Below are 8,081 nucleotides of genomic sequence, written 5' to 3'. Positions count from 1 at the left end.
AAGGGTTTGAGACATAAGCAAGGAAGAGTAGTTCAACAACAACAAGGTCAAGACATCATGGAGCAACAAGCTGTCCATGAGCAAAGACCAAGGCACATTGGTGCAGGAGATGCACCCAATACCCACAACCAAAGGGCTGGAATTGTGCCACCTTCAGTAGCCAACAATAACTTTGAGATCAAGAGTGGATTGATCTCAATGATACAAGCAAACAAGTTTCATGGGTTGCCAATGGAGGATCCACTAGATCACCTTGATGAGTTTGACAGAATATGTGGACTCACTAAGATCAATGGAGTGAGTGAAGATGGATTCAAATTAAGACTCTTCCCATTTTCTCTTGGAGACAAAGCTCACCTTTGGGAGAAGACTCTACCTACTGGAGCTATCACCACATGGGATGCATGCAAGAAAGCTTTTCTGGCCAAGTTCTTCTCCAATGCAAGGACTGCTAGGCTGAGGAATGAGATTTCTGGGTTTGCTCAAAGGAATAATGAGAGCTTTTGTGAAGCTTGGGAGAGGTTTAAAGGATTCCAAACTCAGTGTCCTCACCATGGTTTCAGCAATGAGTCACTTCTAAGCACCTTGTATAGAGGAGTGCTTCCCAAGATAAGAATGCTTCTTGACACAGTGATGTTCATATATTTTACCATGTTTTCCCTTAGTTTATTCACATCTTTTGCATCTTTTGCTAGCCATTTTCATCATTATTGTGTAGCTTTAGGACTAATCATGCATTAGAGTTTAGTTGCATTGCATTTGCATCTTTTCATGCATAAACAGGTGATTTTGGAGCTTAAGGAGCATGGAAACAATCCTGAGGAGAAGTGAAGCAATCTTGAAGGGAAAGCAAGAGAGTTAAGGCTGAAGAACCAAGGTCCAGAGTCCAACTCGACCAAGCACTCGACCGAGTGGGTAGATGGACTCGACCGAGTGGAGTGTGCACGAGAGAAGCCAGCTCGACCATGGACTCGACCGAGCACTGGTCGAGTTGACCGAGCCGTTGACTACTTTGACTTTTTCTATTTTTAGGGCTTCCACCTCCTCATCTATATAAGGCCTTGTACCTGCAGCCACCAAAGTGTGCAACTTTTTAGATATTCCCTAAACCTAGTTTTTACCTTTTTTAGTTTTATTCCTTTTGCATTTTTATTTTTAAGATCTTGTACTTCCTTAAAAAAGAAGACTAGATTCTTATATTTTGTAGGTTCTATAACTTTTAAGATATTGAGAATTTGAGTTTCATCCTTTCATCAATATTGAAGATCTTTGTTTAATCTTTCTAATAATGCAAGTTTCAATATTTTCTGGGTTTTTGACTTTGATCACCATGTATTGTTGTGAGTAGTTTCCTTAGGATCTTGAGGATGGGTTAGGATGGATTGATCTTGTGGTTTGTGTGACTTGGTCAAGCTTGATTGTTGTAGATCTCTTCTAGGGTAGATGATCTTAATGCTGATTCTATATCTGAGAGGGTAGAGTCTGATTTCAAGCTTCTTAGCATCACACCAATGTTTAGGAAGCATAGATAAGGCTAGATCTAGAGCTTACCATTAGGCTTGCTAAGAGATTAGAGGTCTTGTTTGGTTTGAGATGTATTGCTTAATGCCTGCTTGTGTAGATTCTTTACTGTGTGAGAACAAGTCTAGAATTGCATAGGTTTGATTGATTCTTGACCATGAGAGTGGGAGAAACTTGTCTTAGATTAATATGTCTAGAGGTTAGCTCAAAGTTTGCTTGAGATTTGTTGACCAAGTTAGATAACCACAAAGATTAGTCCATCCCATGAATCCATCCTCAGGACCTTTTTTGTTTATTGAAATCTTAGTCTTAATCTTGTTGCTTGCTTGTTGTTTGATTGGATTTAGCATTACTCTGTTTTTATTGCATTGCTCTGTTTCTGCGTCTAATCTAGCTCGACCACCCACTCGACCTACACTCGGTCGAGTGCTGCTCGAGTTCATCCCCAGAACTCTGTGTCTATGATTTGTGTTTGTCTTGTTTCATTCCTGTTTCATTCCAGTTGCATACATTTAGTTTTCAGTTCATTAATTATCTTGCATTAGTTCATTAGTAGTAGTCTCTGTTTCTGTTCTTGCTTTATCACTGTTTCAATCATTCAGTTTCATTTGCATCTAGTTGTTAGTTCTTGTAGTTTATTTTCTGCATTTTACATTTTCTTCCTAGGATTGTTAGTGACAAACAATCTTTACATTTGTCTTAACTTAGATTCATATGCATATCTTAATTGTTCACAAACACTCATTTAGGATTGATACCTCTTGTACTGCAATAGCATAAGGGGAATTGAAACACCCATCCATCATTCCATTCATATCTCACCATTGCATACATCATCATTCACACCACAATAGAAATCTTGTTTCAATTTGGCGTCGTTGCCCATTTGAGTGTGTTTTTGTGACATTTAGGATCCATATTAGTCTAAGATTAAGTTCTTTTATACGCTTGTGAGGTTGCTGTACTCGAATCTTCTGTTTCTGGGTTGAAGTTCCATTTCAGGTACCACTCGACCAGTCACTCGACCACCACTCGACCGAGTCGTGATCGAGCACCTGCTCGAGCCAGAAGCCGGATCTCTATAACCATCATTTTCCAGTCGACTTGACCTCCTACTTGAGCCTGTGCTCAGTCGCTTGCCTAGCAAAAATCGTTTGTGTCTGTTAATGCACACAAGGTCTAAAGGAAAGGACAATCTTCTTAGGCCTATTGACAACATCAACAACAAGACCAAGAGTTTAGGAGCTAAGCAAAGGAGAGTTGTTAAGCAACAACAAGAGGTTATAGTAGCTATGGATCAACAGGATCAGGTTCAGAGACCAAGGAACATTGGTGCTGGAGATGCACCCAACACTCACAACCAAAGAGCTGGCATTGTGCCACCAACTGTTGCCAACAACAACTTTGAGATCAAGAGTGGATTGATCTCAATGATTCAGGCCAATAAATTCCATGGACTGCCTATGGAGGATCCACTAGATCATCTTGATGAGTTTGACAGAATCTGTGGTCTTACCAAGATCAATGGAGTAAGTGAAGATGGTTTCAAGCTGAGGTTGTTCCCTTTCTCACTTGGGGACAAGGCTCATTTATGGGAAAAGACTCTCCCTACTGGTGCAATCACTACTTGGGATGCATGCAAGAAGACTTTCTTGGCCAAGTTTTTCTCCAATGCTAGGACAGCAAGACTAAGGAATGAGATCTCTGGATTTGCTCAAAGGAGTAATGAAAGCTTTTGTGAAGCTTGGGAGAGGTTCAAAGGGTACCAAACTCAGTGTCCTCATCATGGTTTCAGTGTGGAGTCTTTGTTGAGCACATTGTATAGAGGAGTGCTTCCCAAGTTCAGAATGCTTCTTGATACAGCCTCCAATGGAAACTTCCTCAACAAGAATGTGGAAGAAGGCTGGGAGTTAGTAGAGAACCTTGCACAGTCTGATGGGAACTACAATGAGGACTATGACAGAACCATAAGGTCATCATCAACTGATCAAGAAGACAGGTACAAGAAGGATCTGAAAATGGTGAATGAAAAGCTTGATAGGATCTTGCTAAGTCAGCAAAAGTCTATTCACTTTGTTAGTGAAGAGGAGCCTCTAGTTCAAGAAGGAGAGAATGAGTTTGCTGAGTTATGCTATATGCAAAACCAAGGAGGCTTCAAGGGTTATAACCAAGGAGGGTTTAGGAACAATAATCTGTCCTATAGGAGCACAAATGTGGCCAACCCACAAGATCAAGTCTACCCTCCTCAACAGCCTCAACAGCACCAAAACTATGTCCCCAAACAACAGCAACAGGTGTTCCAGCCCCAGTTGTGTCCCCCACCAGGGTTTCAGACTAACCAAGGCCAGGAACAAGACCTTAGAGCCATGGTACAACAGCTGTTGATTGGTCAAACACAAGGGAAGATAGAGGAAGCCAAACAGTTTGCTAAGCTAAACCAAAGGCTCACATCTCAATACAATGATCTGAATATGAAGTTTGAGGGTTTGAATTCCAGAGTTAAGTACGTGGAGAGTAACATAGCCTCTTCTTCAGCTCCAAAACCCAACCAACTCCCTGGAAAAGCTGTCCAAAATCCAAGGGAGTTCACAGCCAAAGCCATTCAAGTTCATGAGGACGAAGCCACTGAGGACAGTGCAGTTCAAGTTTGGGGGAATTCATTAGTTACTGAAGCCCCAAGTGATGTTTGTAACAAGCAATTGGAGCTCGCACCTGAGCTCGACCATGGACTCGAGCAGCCACTCGATCGAGTGCGTGCTCGAGTGGTCGATCGAGCTGGACAGTCCGAGGCTGACAAACCTGCCAAGTACATTCCTCCTGCCTACAAGCCTCCTCTTCCATTCCCAGGACGTTTCAAAGCACAAAAGATTAAGGAGCTTAGGGAAATCATTGAGAGAAAGGAGATGATGGCTAAGCAACAAGAGGAAGAGAAGGCTTTGAAGGAAGTGGTTGTGATTGAAGAAGCTGTGGTTGAGGAAGTGTTGGCCATACAAGAGATCACCATTGCTTACCAAGAAGAGGAGAGGGGGCCTGCCTTGGAACAGTATGATCCATATCCTCTCTACAAAGACTTTTTGCTTGATTTGTCAAAGAAGAAGGCTGAAGCTCAAGATGAGAAGGATCTTGAGAACCTTGGAGGAGTGATCATTCCAATAAAGCTTAAGGATCCAGGGCCATTCTACTTGCCTTGCACAATCAGTTACCTCCACTACAATCAATGCCTTTGTGATTTGGGAGCTTCAACAAGTGTCATGCCATATTCCATAGCTCAAAAGCTTGGGAGAACTGACTTCAAATCTACTAAACTCCATGTGTGCCTAGCTGATGGGACAAATAGAGAGGTAGTTGGGAGGTTAGAGAATGTCCCAATCAAGATAGGAAGAGCAAGGATCCACACTGACTTTGTGGTGATAGAGATGGACAAGGAGCCTGAAGATCCAATCTTACTAGGGAGGCCATTCTTAGCTACTGTTGGAGCAGTTATTGATGTCAAGGAAGGTCTTGTGACCTTGAACATTTCTGAAGATGTAGTTATGAAGTTCAATATCTACAATCCAACCAACCTTCCCACCATTGATGACCAGCCTTTTACTATCAAGGACAAAGGTGGTCAAGAAGGGTTAAGTGATAAGGCAACTCCAAAAGCTGAGCTCCCACTTCAAGAGGATTCTGTGGAAAAGCTTAAGAGGTCAGTTCAAGAGTTGACTAGTATGGTTGAGGATCTTCAAGTAAAGCTGAACAAGAGGTCTTTGAGGAAAGCAAGACCAAGGCTCAAAATCAAGAAGAAATATGGTTTGTGTGCTAAGGGTGAGGTGATCAAGGATCAACTTCACAGTGACCAAGAGGTTCCAGGGAGGATTTCATCACCTCCTTGGTATCTAGATCAAGTCTAAGAAGGAAATCAAAGTCAAGCTTAGTGACTTTAAACAAGCTCACTAGGGAGGAAGTCCCTAAGGTATCCTTTGTAAATATGGTTTAATTTGTTAGTAGTTTTGATGTGTTTTCTTTTATGTTTTTGTTGGACAGGCTTTTTATTAAGAATGTAGTTGGGTAAGAAGAGATTTGGACTTGGGCAAGAGGTTCGCAAGCCCACTCGACCAGGCCACGAGAAGTACTCGATCGAGCTGGGTAAGGATTAAGGCCCATTTGGTTTCCAAAGCTTCTAGAACGATCGAGCGGAGGGAGAAAAGGAAGAAAAATTTTGAAACTTCAAATTGGTCAAGGAGCTCGACCACGTGCTGGTCGAGTGTGGGGTCGAGTGGTAGCCAAAAAGCAGGTCAAAGATTCCCATTTCAAATTTGAATGGTATGGACGCTCCACCCTTGTCTCCTTGTCCCCTTAGCTTCTTTATATACTCCTAGCACGAGATCATACCTCTCACACTCTCTCATTTGCTCAAAATATCTAAATTCAAGCTTTAAAGTCTCTCTCAAGTTCATCTTTTGCTCAAAGCTTAGTTCTTTCTAGTTTTTGGGTCACTAACCTATTAACTTTAAGCTTTGAGTTTATTCCTCTCAGTTTTTGTTCAAAAATGTCTTCCAAGATCACTAAGAAGTCCAAGCAAGCAGCTGCAATCTCTAAGGGTCGTCATGATGTTGATTTAGAATCAAGAGAGGATGCTGGAAGGTCCACTCGACGTCCCACTCGAGCATGTACTCGACCGAGTGGCCGTCCGAGTGATCGACCGAGCCAGCGTGCGAGTTCCAGAAACCCAGCTGTTGAGGAAGATCCTGAGAGAACTGAATCAGAGGAGGAAAGGGAGCCAACACTCAATGAGTTTATGAGGAGAGCAAGGGCCAAAGGAAAGAGGCCAGCTGTTGAGGTTGAACAAGAGGGGAGTGAAAGTGAGAGTGGGGAAGAAGAAAGTGAGGAAGAAGAACTAATGGATGATGGAGAAGCTGAGTCTTGTGGATTGTCAAGGAAGCAGCTTTATGATGCTTTCATGAGGATGGAGTTCTTGGGAACCAGATATCCACATAAGGAGACCATGGAGAAGCTTGCCATTGATGAAGATGTGGAGTGTCTCTTTGAGAAGAGCAGCCTTACCAAGTTCATGGGGCTTTGTATGGAGGGGTATAGAGAGGAAAGCTGTGAGTTCCTAGCCACTGTCAAGCTGCACACATATGTGAGGAAGGATGCTGTAGTAGGAGCTGGTCACATTTCTTTCACAATCAAAGGGAAGAAGCATGAGCTCTCAATGAAGAAGCTGGCTGATGTGTTTGGTTTTGAGGTTGGGAGCAATAGGAGCTTGATGGTTCCAAGAGAAGAACTGTATGCTGTGTGGGAAACCATTGGGGATAACAAGCTCTACTCATCCTCCAACTCCAAGAGCTCAAGGATTAGGAGCCCAGTCTTGAGGTACTACCACAAAGCTCTTGCCAACACCTTCTTTGCTAGGAAGGAAACTGGAAACATCAATGAGGGAGAGCTAAAGATGATTGACTTGGCTCTCAATGGAGTTCTTCTTCAAGCAAGGAATGGAACCATCATCCTTGGTAGCACTGTGGAGACTGATCTTGCAATGGTGCTGATAGACCATATGATATATTTGAGAAGTTGGGTAGGCAAGCTTGAGAACAAGGGTTCAAGAGGAACACTTACCATTGGAGGCATCATTACTCCAATTCTTCAAGCTGCTAACATTCCACTTAGAGGAGAAGGGGTCTCACCAAGATGGATTGATTCCAGCTACCTAACCTCTACACTCATCCTAGCCAAGGAGATGCATCAAGGAAACCATATCTTTAACTTTGAGCTGCCAACAGTTGGGAAGAAACAAGTGATCCTACCAAACAAAGAGCTCACTACCATTCAAGAAGGAGCCAACATTGATTTTTGGCCAGCTGATGAGTACTTATTTGATGGAGTAGTACAACCTAGAGTTGATTCAGTTGGAGATGTAGAGATGGGTGATGGAGAGGAGCAGTTCTACTTTGAGAACTATGAGCCCAATCCAAGGGATAGTAGAGGAGTGAGAGAGCATAGCAAGAGGTTGACATTGCTGCAAAAGTGGAACAAATGGCATGGGAAGAGGTTTGACAAGCTCAAGAAGAAGGTGACCAACATGGCTAAGTCCATTAGAGGCCTGAAGAAGGAAGTTGCTGACTTGAAGAGTGGAAACTCTTCACCAACTCCATCAAGCCCTTTGAGGAGGAGTGGCTCAACTAGAGCACTTTCAAGAGTTGCAAATCCTGTGGAATCAGCTAGGGCTTCAATGTATGAGCCAAATCAGAGGATGAGAAGTACCCGAGAACAACAGTTTTCGAGGCACTCGACCGGGTCACTCGAGCACCCACTCGACCGAGCACCTTGGAGCCACTCGACCGAGTTCCAGCCTAGACCACCATTTGGCTTCCCACCTCCAGCTGCTTATCCAGGCTATCCAGGTTACCCCCCCATACCACCCCAATACTTTATGGATCCAGCACAATACCATCAGTACCGGCAGTACCAGACTCAAGATATGGAGACTCGCGGTCCAGCTCGACCCTCCCACTCGGACATGCACTCGACCGAGTCACGGTCGATTGGCATTGTCGAGCTGCCCCAATCACCTTCCT

The 8,081-nt window shown here is 43.4% G+C and overlaps 2 non-coding genes across 2 annotated transcripts; both read right to left on the bottom strand.

Annotated features, from left to right (window-relative positions):
- Positions 1 to 453: 453 nt before the first annotated feature.
- On the bottom strand, positions 454 to 560 carry LOC147950147 (small nucleolar RNA R71). Its single transcript, XR_015565172.1, has one exon. It is a non-coding gene; the product is annotated as a small nucleolar RNA R71 (small nucleolar RNA).
- A 2,646-nt stretch (positions 561 to 3,206) lies between these two features.
- On the bottom strand, positions 3,207 to 3,313 carry LOC147950146 (small nucleolar RNA R71). The gene has a single exon (XR_015565738.1). It is a non-coding gene; the product is annotated as a small nucleolar RNA R71 (small nucleolar RNA).
- Between the last annotated feature and the right edge of the window lie 4,768 nt (positions 3,314 to 8,081).

Source organism: Camelina sativa, chromosome 1 (assembly GCF_030686135.1).
Source record: "Camelina sativa cultivar CO46 ecotype springtype chromosome 1, ASM3068613v1".
NCBI classification, from domain to species: Eukaryota; Viridiplantae; Streptophyta; class Magnoliopsida; order Brassicales; family Brassicaceae; genus Camelina; species Camelina sativa.
Note: the sequence above shows the minus strand (reverse complement) of the source record. Positions and strands in the feature narration are given on the sequence as shown.